This window comes from Lynx canadensis, chromosome F1 (assembly GCF_007474595.2).
Source record: "Lynx canadensis isolate LIC74 chromosome F1, mLynCan4.pri.v2, whole genome shotgun sequence".
Lineage (NCBI taxonomy): Eukaryota > Metazoa > Chordata > Mammalia > Carnivora > Felidae > Lynx > Lynx canadensis.
The window spans coordinates 63,575,098-63,585,150 of NC_044319.2; the positions used below are offsets into that span (position 1 = coordinate 63,575,098).

General features: G+C 40.5%; 1 long non-coding RNA gene across 1 annotated transcript; it reads right to left on the reverse strand.

Annotated features, from left to right (window-relative positions):
* Positions 1-2,092: 2,092 nt before the first annotated feature.
* On the reverse strand, positions 2,093-9,656 carry LOC115504812. The gene is made up of 2 exons (XR_003965830.1): positions 9,465-9,656; positions 2,093-2,203 (listed from the first exon to the last, which is right to left on the reverse strand). It is a non-coding gene; the product is annotated as an uncharacterized LOC115504812 (long non-coding RNA).
* Positions 9,657-10,053: the final 397 nt, after the last annotated feature.

Here is a 10,053-nt window from a genome sequence, read left to right on the forward strand (position 1 = left end):
ATACTTTACTAGCAGCCTCTCTTCTCTGGGAAGTAAAGATTTATTCCTTTTTGGGTGTAGGCACTGTGGAGTGGTACAGATTACAGAGATTAGGAATGAGGCTTTGCAATTTAATTGTCATATGACTTTGGTGATGGGGTGAGGGGACGATGGGGAAATGTAGGTTAAATGGTGCAAACTTTCTAATAAAAGGAATAAATTCCAAGGATCTAATGTACAGCATGATAACTGTAGTTGATGATATGGTATCGTATATTTATTTGAAAGTTGTGGAGAGTAGATCTTAAGCATTCCCACTACACACACATACACATACACACACGCACACACACAAAGAATTAACTATGTGAGTCAACTATGTGAAGCATGTGTTCATTATCTTGATCTTGGTAATCATTCCACAATGTATATGTATTTATAATCATCATGTGTATATGTTTATGATAGATATACATGCATGTATATCAAATCATCACTTTAAATATATACAAAAATATTTGTTAGTTACTCCTCAATACAGTTGGGGGGAAAAGATTTTGGAGAGTAATTGTGCGAACAGTATTTTCTCATGTGTAAAAGGAGGATAGTGGGGTGCCTGGATGTCTCAGTTAAGCCTGCAACTCTTGATTTCGGCTCAGGTCACAACCTTGCAGTTTGTGAGATTGAGCCCTGCATCCCAGCTCCTGCTGAGAGGAGCCTGCTTGGGATTCTCTCTTTCCTCTCTCTGCCCCATTCTCAGTCTCTCAAACAAATAAACTGAAAAAAAAAAGTTTTATTGGTTGTTGTTGTTTTTACAATTCTGTTGCCATGTTTTATTAAGTGTTTATTTATTTTTGAGAGAGAGAGAGAGAGAGAGAGAGAGAGAGAGAGAGAGAGAGAAAACACACACAAGCAGGGGAGGGGCAGAGAGAGAGACACAGAATTTGAAGCAGAGCCCGACAAGGGGCTCAAACTCATGAACTGTGAGATCATGACTTGAGCCACAGTCAGATGCTTAACCAACTGAGCCATCCAGGTGCCCCTGAAGAAAAAATGTTTTAAAAGGAGGATAGTAATGCTTATAGGGTTGTAACTATAAATGCAATGTCTCTTTATTCATTCATCCATTCATTCACATAATAGGCTTTCAGGATGAAATTCAGATTAAATATATAGCAGTAATTTTCAAACCTTCTGTAGTAGCAGAGCCAAATTTACAAACAAAATCTTAAGTTGGAATCTCAAAATACAAAAACGATCAATGCAGACCTGCCCTCTCTCAACTGCAGCCAGACCTCTAGTCCTTAGAATACTTCCCCTATGTTAAGGACTCATCACACTTGGTTAATTGTTTAATTGTCTTAAAAGACTGGAAGTTCAAGGTAGGGACTGTGTGTCTATCTGGTTCGTTGCTGTATTTCTAAAATGTAATAATGTACTGTAGTGCCTGTCACAAAGTAGGTGCTCAATCAGTGTTTTTAAAAATACATGAAAATCTGGGACATCTGGCTGGCTAAGTCAGAAGAGCATGTGACTCTTGATCTTGGGGTTATGAGTTTGAGTCCCATGTTGGGTGTAGAGATTTCTTAATAAATAAATATTTAAAAAATAAATAAAATGAATGAAAATCTTAGTGGGTAAGGTAAGCACCAAAAAAGCTGTCTTTTAAAATCTGAATCTTATTTTTGTTTAATTGTGTTGGAGAATTACCTTAGTAGACCATTTAGTAAAAAGCAGAGTTCATAATGTGTATGAAAGCACAAAGAGCCATCCCTCTTGTAGGCATAGTTGCAACTCTGTAGGCTATATTTACTTTTGTGAAATATTTATTTTTAAATTATGGACTTAAGCTCATTCTTGCTTTGTGTAATTCTGATAAGTGATGAGAAGCTAGGACCTAGAAAACTGAGAGAAGAGTATGCAGGCCTGAACTTCTTTTTTCAAAGGAAGAATTCATTCATGAGCAAATGTTTATGGAGTCCCTATTACCTCCAGGCACTGGGAATACAGTCATGTACAAGGCAGGCAGAGTCCTTGTCCTCATGGAAATGACCCTAAAACAGCTATAACAAAGAATTGATCAGGATTGATTGGATGATTCAAGTCTAGAAAATTCACTGATGTGAGACCTTTATTTTGATGGGATAGTACAGTTGGGTATATAGGGGAGGCCCCGAAAGTAGTTGAAAGTCCCATTGTCAGCCATCGTAGGAAAAGGTAGCTCCTGGACGGAAGGAGAAATAGACCACGGATTAGAGAAGAAATTGAAAGTTTTCCCTGCTCTGGTCTTTATGGGGTTGGTCCAGACTCCAATATGCTGGAAGACCCCTCAAAATGGTGAAGGGAATGCTGGCTCTATTAGAGGGAGGGGGCCACCCTAAAGAGGATACGTGCAGATGGGCAGCCAATTTTGGAAATTTTCCTGTTATCGCCTAGCAAGGAATTATCATAAATTATAACATTGTCTCCGTTATGCCGTGGGAAAAATCGGGTCCGCACTTAGAAGCACTTGGTAAGGAGAACCATAACAACTAACGTTTATATAGTGCTCACTATGTGCTAGGCACTGTCCTAAGCATTTTGCAAAATCAACTCCCTTACATCTGGCCACAACCTCAAGGCAGGTACTCTCATTGTCCTCATTTAACATTGGAAGAAAGTGAGGCACAGTCAGCCTCCCTGAAAGAAAGCCCTGGGGCGCCTGGGTGGCTCAGTCAGTCCTACTCTTAATTTCAGCTCAGGTCATGATCTCACGATTTGTAAAATCGAGCCCCGAGTTAGGCTTTGTGCTGACAGTGCAGAGCCTGCTTGGAGTTCTCTCTCTCCTCTCTCTCTCTCTCTCTGCCCCTACCCCCACTTGCACACGCTCACTTTCTCTCTCTCTCTCTCTCTTTCAAAATAAATAAACTTTGAAAAAAAGGAAGGAAGGAAGGAAGGAAGGAAGGAAGGAAGGAAGGAAGAAAAGAAAGAAAGAAGGGAAGGAAGGAAGAAAAAGAAAAGAAAGCCCTATATTACATAGCCAGTAAATGGTAGAGCTGGAATTCAGTCCTGCTCAGTCTGCATACAGAGAGTCTGGTGGGTCTGAACCAAGCACTTCAGAACTGCAGGAACACGTATGAGACCACCAACCTCTTCCCTGGAACGGGCTGACGTGCGCGTGGACCCCCCTGAGGTGCGCATAGGAACTTGGGAACTGTGGACTCTGAGTTTCACTGTTGATGTGACTTCCCTTCTACCTACCAGCTGGGAAGATCTGGGGGCGCCAGAGGAATTGGTTAACAGAGATGAGAAGACCTCTTTTCATTGGGGAGGAGAAACTAATATGCAGACAATTACCATCAAAAAAAAAGTCTCTGTTCCCCAGGTGTACAAAGTACTGTCTAAGCGACAATGCCTGAGAGAACAGGGTAAGGCTGATGGCCTTTGAACCCCAACTCTTAGGATGAATCCCCTGGATGTGCAGGCGAGGAGACAGCAGGGGAGGTATGGCGTTCTAGGCAGACCGAGAGCACCAGTAAGGCAGGAAGCCACAAGGAAAGATCATTATTTATCACGGAAGGGGGAGAATGCTCGTAGGAACCATTAATATTATATTAATTCTATGTGATATGCTATATGAAAATAGTTATGAGACAAACATCAGAACACAAAATTTTATATACCTGGAGTTCAAAAATACTTGCTTTTGAATAGCTAATCCATGCACCTGCTCAGAATTCAAAAGGTACAAAAGGATGTAGAGTCAAACGTTAAGTCTCCCTCTTATCTCATTCCTTGGCAGCTTAGTTCCCTTCTCTAGGGGCCCTCTCCTCCAGCTAGTTATATATATTATTATAATATATTATAATATATAATACATATAATATATAATATAATATATTATAATATATAATAATTATTAATATAATGCATATACAACTATCTCATTTTTCTTTTCCTTCTCTCTCCCCCTCTTCTTCTTTAGGAAATCCCCCCCATGGTAGGGATTCGCCATAACTTCTCCAACCAGACCCTCGTGGAGAGATATTCAGATTGTGCTCAGTTTTTTGCTGTTGCAAACAGTGCTGCAGTTAATAGCCTGGTCTATCCACCATTTTGTACATGTGCAATAAATACTCATATATGGAACTGCTGCCTCCAAAGATGTGTGCATTTTAAGTTTTGCTAAATATTGCCAAATTACCGTCCAGAAAGATTAAAGCAATTTGTAGTACCGTTAGCAATAAATGAAACGACAAGGTCTCCCCCGCCCCCCCCACCCCCAAACAGGTCATGGTTAACAGAAGAGCTGTTTTTGCTAATTCCGTGATTGAAATGGGATCTATCTCAGAACAACTTTAATGTCCATCTACCTCTTTTATGAAGAGTGAGGCTGATTTTTTTTTTCTTTTTTTTAAGTAAGCTCTGTGTCCAATGTGGGGCTTGAACTCAGGATCTTGAGATCAAGGGTCACATGCTCTTCAACTGAGCCAGCCAGGCGCCCTTAGCTAAATGTCTTCTGAAAAGCTTAGCGTTCATTTGTATTTCCTTTTTCGTTTTCTGTGAATCCTTGTAGCCTTTGCCTCTTTTAAATTACCATTCATTTTTTTCGTAGTGATTTATGTGAAGGCTTATTGTTTTCTTTCTTTCCTTTTTTGTATGAAAGCAATTAGACATTTGTGATGAGTTATAAATAATTTTCCCAGTTGACTGTCAGTCTTTGTTGTTCTTAACAGCATTTTTAACCATTTAGAAAATGTTCAGGCATGAGGTGGAGCGTACCAGTCTTTCTGCTTATATGGCTTCTGGTATGTCGCTACAAGAGTCTAGATTATTTTATAAAAACAACACCCAGGGTGGGAATGCAAGCTGGTGCAGCCACTCTGGAAAACAGTATGGAGGTTCCTCAAAAAACCAAATAGAACTACCCTACGACCCAGCCATTGCATTACTAGGTATTTATCCAAGGGATACGGTGTGCTGTTTCAAAGGGACACATGCATCCCCATGTTTATAGCAGCGCTATCAACAATAGCCAAAGGATGGACAGAGCCCAAATGTCCATCGATGGATGAATGGATAAAGGAGATGTGGTATATCTATACAATGGAGTATTACTCGGCAGTCAAAAAGAACAAAATCTTGCCATTTGCAACTATGTGGATGGAACTGGAGGGTATTATGCTAAGCAAAATTAGTCAGAGAAAGACAAATATCCTATGACCTCACTCATATGAGGACTTTAAGAGACACAACAGACGAACATAAGGGAAGGGAAACAAAAGTAATATAAAAACAGGGAGGGGGACAAAACAGAAGAGACTCATAAATATGGAGAACAAACTGAGGGTTACGGGAGGGGTTGTGGGAGGGGGGATGGGCTAAATGGGGAAGGGGCACTAAGGAATCTACTCCTGAAATCATTGTTGCACTATACGCTAATTTGGATGTAAATTTTAAAAAATAAAAAATTAAATTAAAAAAATATACGTATGCAAAAAACCCCACAAAAAACAAAAAACCAGGGCACCCAGCTGGCTCAGTCTACAGAGCGCGCAAGTCTTGATCTCAGGGTCGTGAGTTCAAGCCCCACGCTGGGTGTAGAGCTTACTTAAAAAACAACAAAGAGCGCGCAAGTCTTGATCTCAGGGTCGTGAGTTCAAGCCCCACGCTGGGTGTAGAGCTTACTTAAAAAACAACAACAAGGGGCGCCCTGGGTGGCGCAGTCGGTTAAGCGTCCGTCTTCAGCCAGGTCACGATCTCCCGGTCCGTGAGTTCGAGCCCCGCGTCGGGCTCTGGGCTGATGGCTCAGAGCCTGGAGCCTGTTTCCCATTCTGTGTCTCCCTCTCTCTCTGCCCCTCGCCCGTTCATGCTCTGTCTCTCTCTGTCCCAAAAATAAATAAACGTTGAAAAAAAAAATTAAAAAAAACAACAACAACAACAACAACAAAAAGATTATCCTGTGTTTTCCTCTACTACTTTCTTTCCTAACGTGAAAATGGCTTTGTTTGTTGTAGCTTATTTCAACAATATAGAAAAGTGAAATTAATTCAAAATCCCACCCCAGGAGATTAAAAACTTCTATTATTCTGAGTATATGTCCTTCCCGACATTCTGCACGCACACTTTCTTTCTTCTACTTTCTTTGGGTTTAATTTACTTCTAGGTTTTTGAGATAACACGAGGCTCACCCATCGTCAGCTTTTCTTTTTTCCTAATGTATGCATTTAGTATACATTTCCTTGGTAAAGCATAGCTTCAGCCGCATCCTGTAAATTTTGGCATGTACTATTTTTATTATCATTCAGTTCAAATTATCCTCTAACTCCAATTATAATTGGGTGTTTTTTTCCAAGATTTTATTTTTGTTCATTTATCTATTTTGAGACAGAGACAGACAGAGAGTGCGGGGGAGGGGTAGAGAGAGAGGGAGAGAGAATCCCAAGCAGGCTCCACGCCGTCAGTGAAGAGCCCGATGGAGCTCAATGCCAAGAACCGTGAGATCAACACCTGAGCTGAGCTGAAAAGTCGGATGCGAAACCGAAGCTATTTCCTAATTTGTAAAACAGAATTTATAGTTACCTTGTTACTGATTTCTAGCTTACCTGCAATGACAGCAGGAAACATGCTGTGTATACGTTCAATCCATTGAAATCTGTTCTACAGCACAATACCGTCGTTTTTTTAAACGTTCCAACTGCAGGGCACCTGGGTGGCTCAGTCAGTTGAGCGTCTGACTTCAGCTCACATCACGATCTCATGTGTGACTTCGGCTCAGGTCATGATCCCACAGCTGGTGAGTTCGAGCCCGGCATCGGGCTCACCGCTGTCAGCATGGAGCCTGCTTCTGCTCCTCTGTCCCCCGTTCTCTCTCTGCCCCTCCCCTGCTTATGCTCTCTCTCTCTCTCTCTCTCTCCCAAATAGACATTAAAAATAATAGTAATAAAATGTCCCAAGTGTGCTTGAAAATAATTTGTAATTTGCAGTCGTTAGGTATAGTGGACTATACGTGCTTGCTGAATTCCATTTGATCCTCGTATTATTTAAGTTTTTTTCTACCTTACTGATTTTTTTTTGGGGGGGGGGGTCTACTGATTCTGAAAGAGATACTCTCTATCAGTTTAGCTTTGCTGTTTACAGTGAGGTGAGTTCGGTCTCCTCTTATGACTATAAATTCGTCTATTTTTTCCTTATAGCTCTGTTGCTGTACGTCATTTGAGACTGTTATTAAATATATACAAATTTACAGCTTCCTGGTAAGTTGGAGTTATTGATATGAAGTGCCCTTCTTTATTTCTAGTAATGCTTTTTGCCTTGAAGTCTACTATATCTACTTCACATAATTTTCTTTTCGGTTTATGTTTGCGTGGTATGCCTTTTTCCGTTCTTTTTTTTTTTTAATTTTTTTTAACGTTTATTTATTTTTGAGACAGAGAGAGACAGAGTATGAATAGGGGAGGGGCAGAGAGAGAGGGAGACACAGAATCTGAAATGGGCTCCAGGCTCTGAGCCGTCAGCACAGAGCCTGACGCGGGGCTCGAACTCATGGACTGTGAGATCATGACCTGAGCCAAAGTCGGACGCTCAACCGACTGAGCCACCCAGGTGCCCCATCCGTTCTTTTACTTCAGCATTGTTGTGCCCTGAAGTGTAGATAGCTTCTAGTATTTTACATTAATTATGATTGGATATTCATCTATACGGGACTGATTTGGCTGAAGGGTATGCGGTATGGACCCAACATTTTCCCCCTAGGTGTTGATTCAGTTGCACCAACACCACTCATTAAATAACGCATATTCTTGGGGCGCCTGGATGTCTCAGTTGGTGAAGCATCCAACTCTTGATTTCGGCTCAGGTCATGATGTCCTGGTTCATGAGCTCGAGCCCCGCATCAGGCTCTGTGCTGACAGCTGCAGGGCCTGCTTGGGAATTCTCTGTCTCCCTCTCTCTCTGCCCCTACCCCGCTCGCTCTCTGTCTCTGTCTCTCTCAAAATAAATAAACATTTTAAAAAGCAATTAATGAATTCAATAATGCAAACCTTTATCAATACAAAATTTCTACATGTATTTGGGTCTCTTTTCGTTTCTGTTCTGTTCCATAGAGTTGTTCACACACAGGACATCACCCACAGCTTGAATTATTGTCGCTTTATAATATTTTTTTCTTTTTTTTTTTTTAAGATTTTAATTGTATTATTTTTTAATGTTTATTTATTTATTTTGAGAGAGTGTTAAAGGGGGAAGGGCAGAGAGAGAGAGGGAGACAGAGGATCCAAAGCAGGCTCGGAGCTGACAGCGGAGATCCTGATGTGAGGCTCGAACCCATGAACTGTGAGATCATGACCTGAGCTGAAGTCAGACACTTAACCCACTGAGCCCCCCAGGGGCCCCTAGATTTTTATTTTAAAGTAATCTTTGGGGCGCCTGGGTGGCGCAGTCGGTTAAGCGTCCGACTTCAGCCAGGTCACGATCTCGCGGTCCGTGAGTTCGAGCCCCGCGTCGGGCTCTGGGCTGATGGCTCGGAGCCTGGAGCCTGTTTCCGATTCTGTGTCTCCCTCTCTCTCTGCCCCTCCCCCGTTCATGCTCTGTCTCTCTCTGTCCCAAAAATAAATAAACGTTGAAAAAAAAATGAAAAAAAAAATAAAGTAATCTCTACGTCCAGTGTGGGGCTCACACTTACAACCCCGAGATCAAGAGTCACATGCTCTACGGACTGAGCTGGCCAGGAGCCCCTATAACACATTTTTCAAGCTGGCTGGGTCAGCTTCTCTTTGTTACTTTTCCAGGATTTTCCTTTCAATCCTCTTTTATTTCTCCCTGTAAACTTAAAATAAGCCTGTTTAATTTTAAAAACTCCTGCCAATATTTTTCTACAGATCATATTAAATTTATAGACAACTTTGGAAAAGTGACATCATTATATATTCTCTCTATCCAAGAACACGATGTTACTTTCCATTTGTTCAAGTTTTCTTTTATGTGGGTAGCATTTTAAAATTCATACAGATCTTGCACATTCTTGTTAAGGTTATTCCTAGGCATTTTATCTGTTTTGTTGCTATGGAGTCTTTTCTTTAATTACATCTTTAACTTAGTGTTTATATATATAAAGGATATTTATTTTTACATGTTGCTTTCCTCCCACTTTACTAAATTCTACTATTATTTGCTGTAATTTTAAAGTTGATTCTCATGAGTGATCTAGGTACATAAGATATCTTCTGTAATAATGCTAATTATATTATTATTTTAACGGTATGGAAACGTATATAAATAGCTAAAGCTTGGAACATGAAGAAATGATGTAAAATGAGGAGTGAGGTTAGGTTAGTTATAAATTCATTAATGATCAACTAAAACAGTATTTTAGGATCCTTGGCATTTGAAATGACAGGATCCTTAGCATTTTAAATGAGTTCAGCCCCTGGACACATGGTATTCTAGAAATCAGGAGTATTATGTAAGTGAAATTTTGTCCCCTTTACATAATCTGAAGAACTCACAATACAGCAAATGTCCACATTTTCAAAGGGTGACATTCTAGATGGTGAATTCTGGAAACTGAAAAACAGATGATTGATTCTTAGTAAAATTCTAGAACGTGTATTAAAAAATGGCTTATCAAAACCACAATGAGATATCACCTCACACCTGTCAGAATGACTAACCTTAACAACTCTGGGAACAACAGATGTTGGCGAGGATGCAGAGAACGAGGAACACTTCTCTCTGCTGGTGGGAACGCAAACTGGTGCAGCCACTCTGGAAAAGTGTGGAGGTTCCTCAAAAAATTAAAAATAGAACAACCGTATGACCCAGCGACTGCACTGCTAGGTATTTGTCCAAAGGCTACAAGAGTGCTGATTCCAAGGGGCACATGCATCCCAATGTTAAAGCAGCACTATCGACAATAGCGAAAGGATGGAGAGACCCAAATGATGTCCATCAAGGATATGGACATGATGAATGGATAAAGAAGATGTGGGGTATATATATACCTACACATATACCTACATATATATATATATATATATATATTTATACATATATATGTATTTAAGAAATACAACAGATGATCATAGGGGAAGGGAA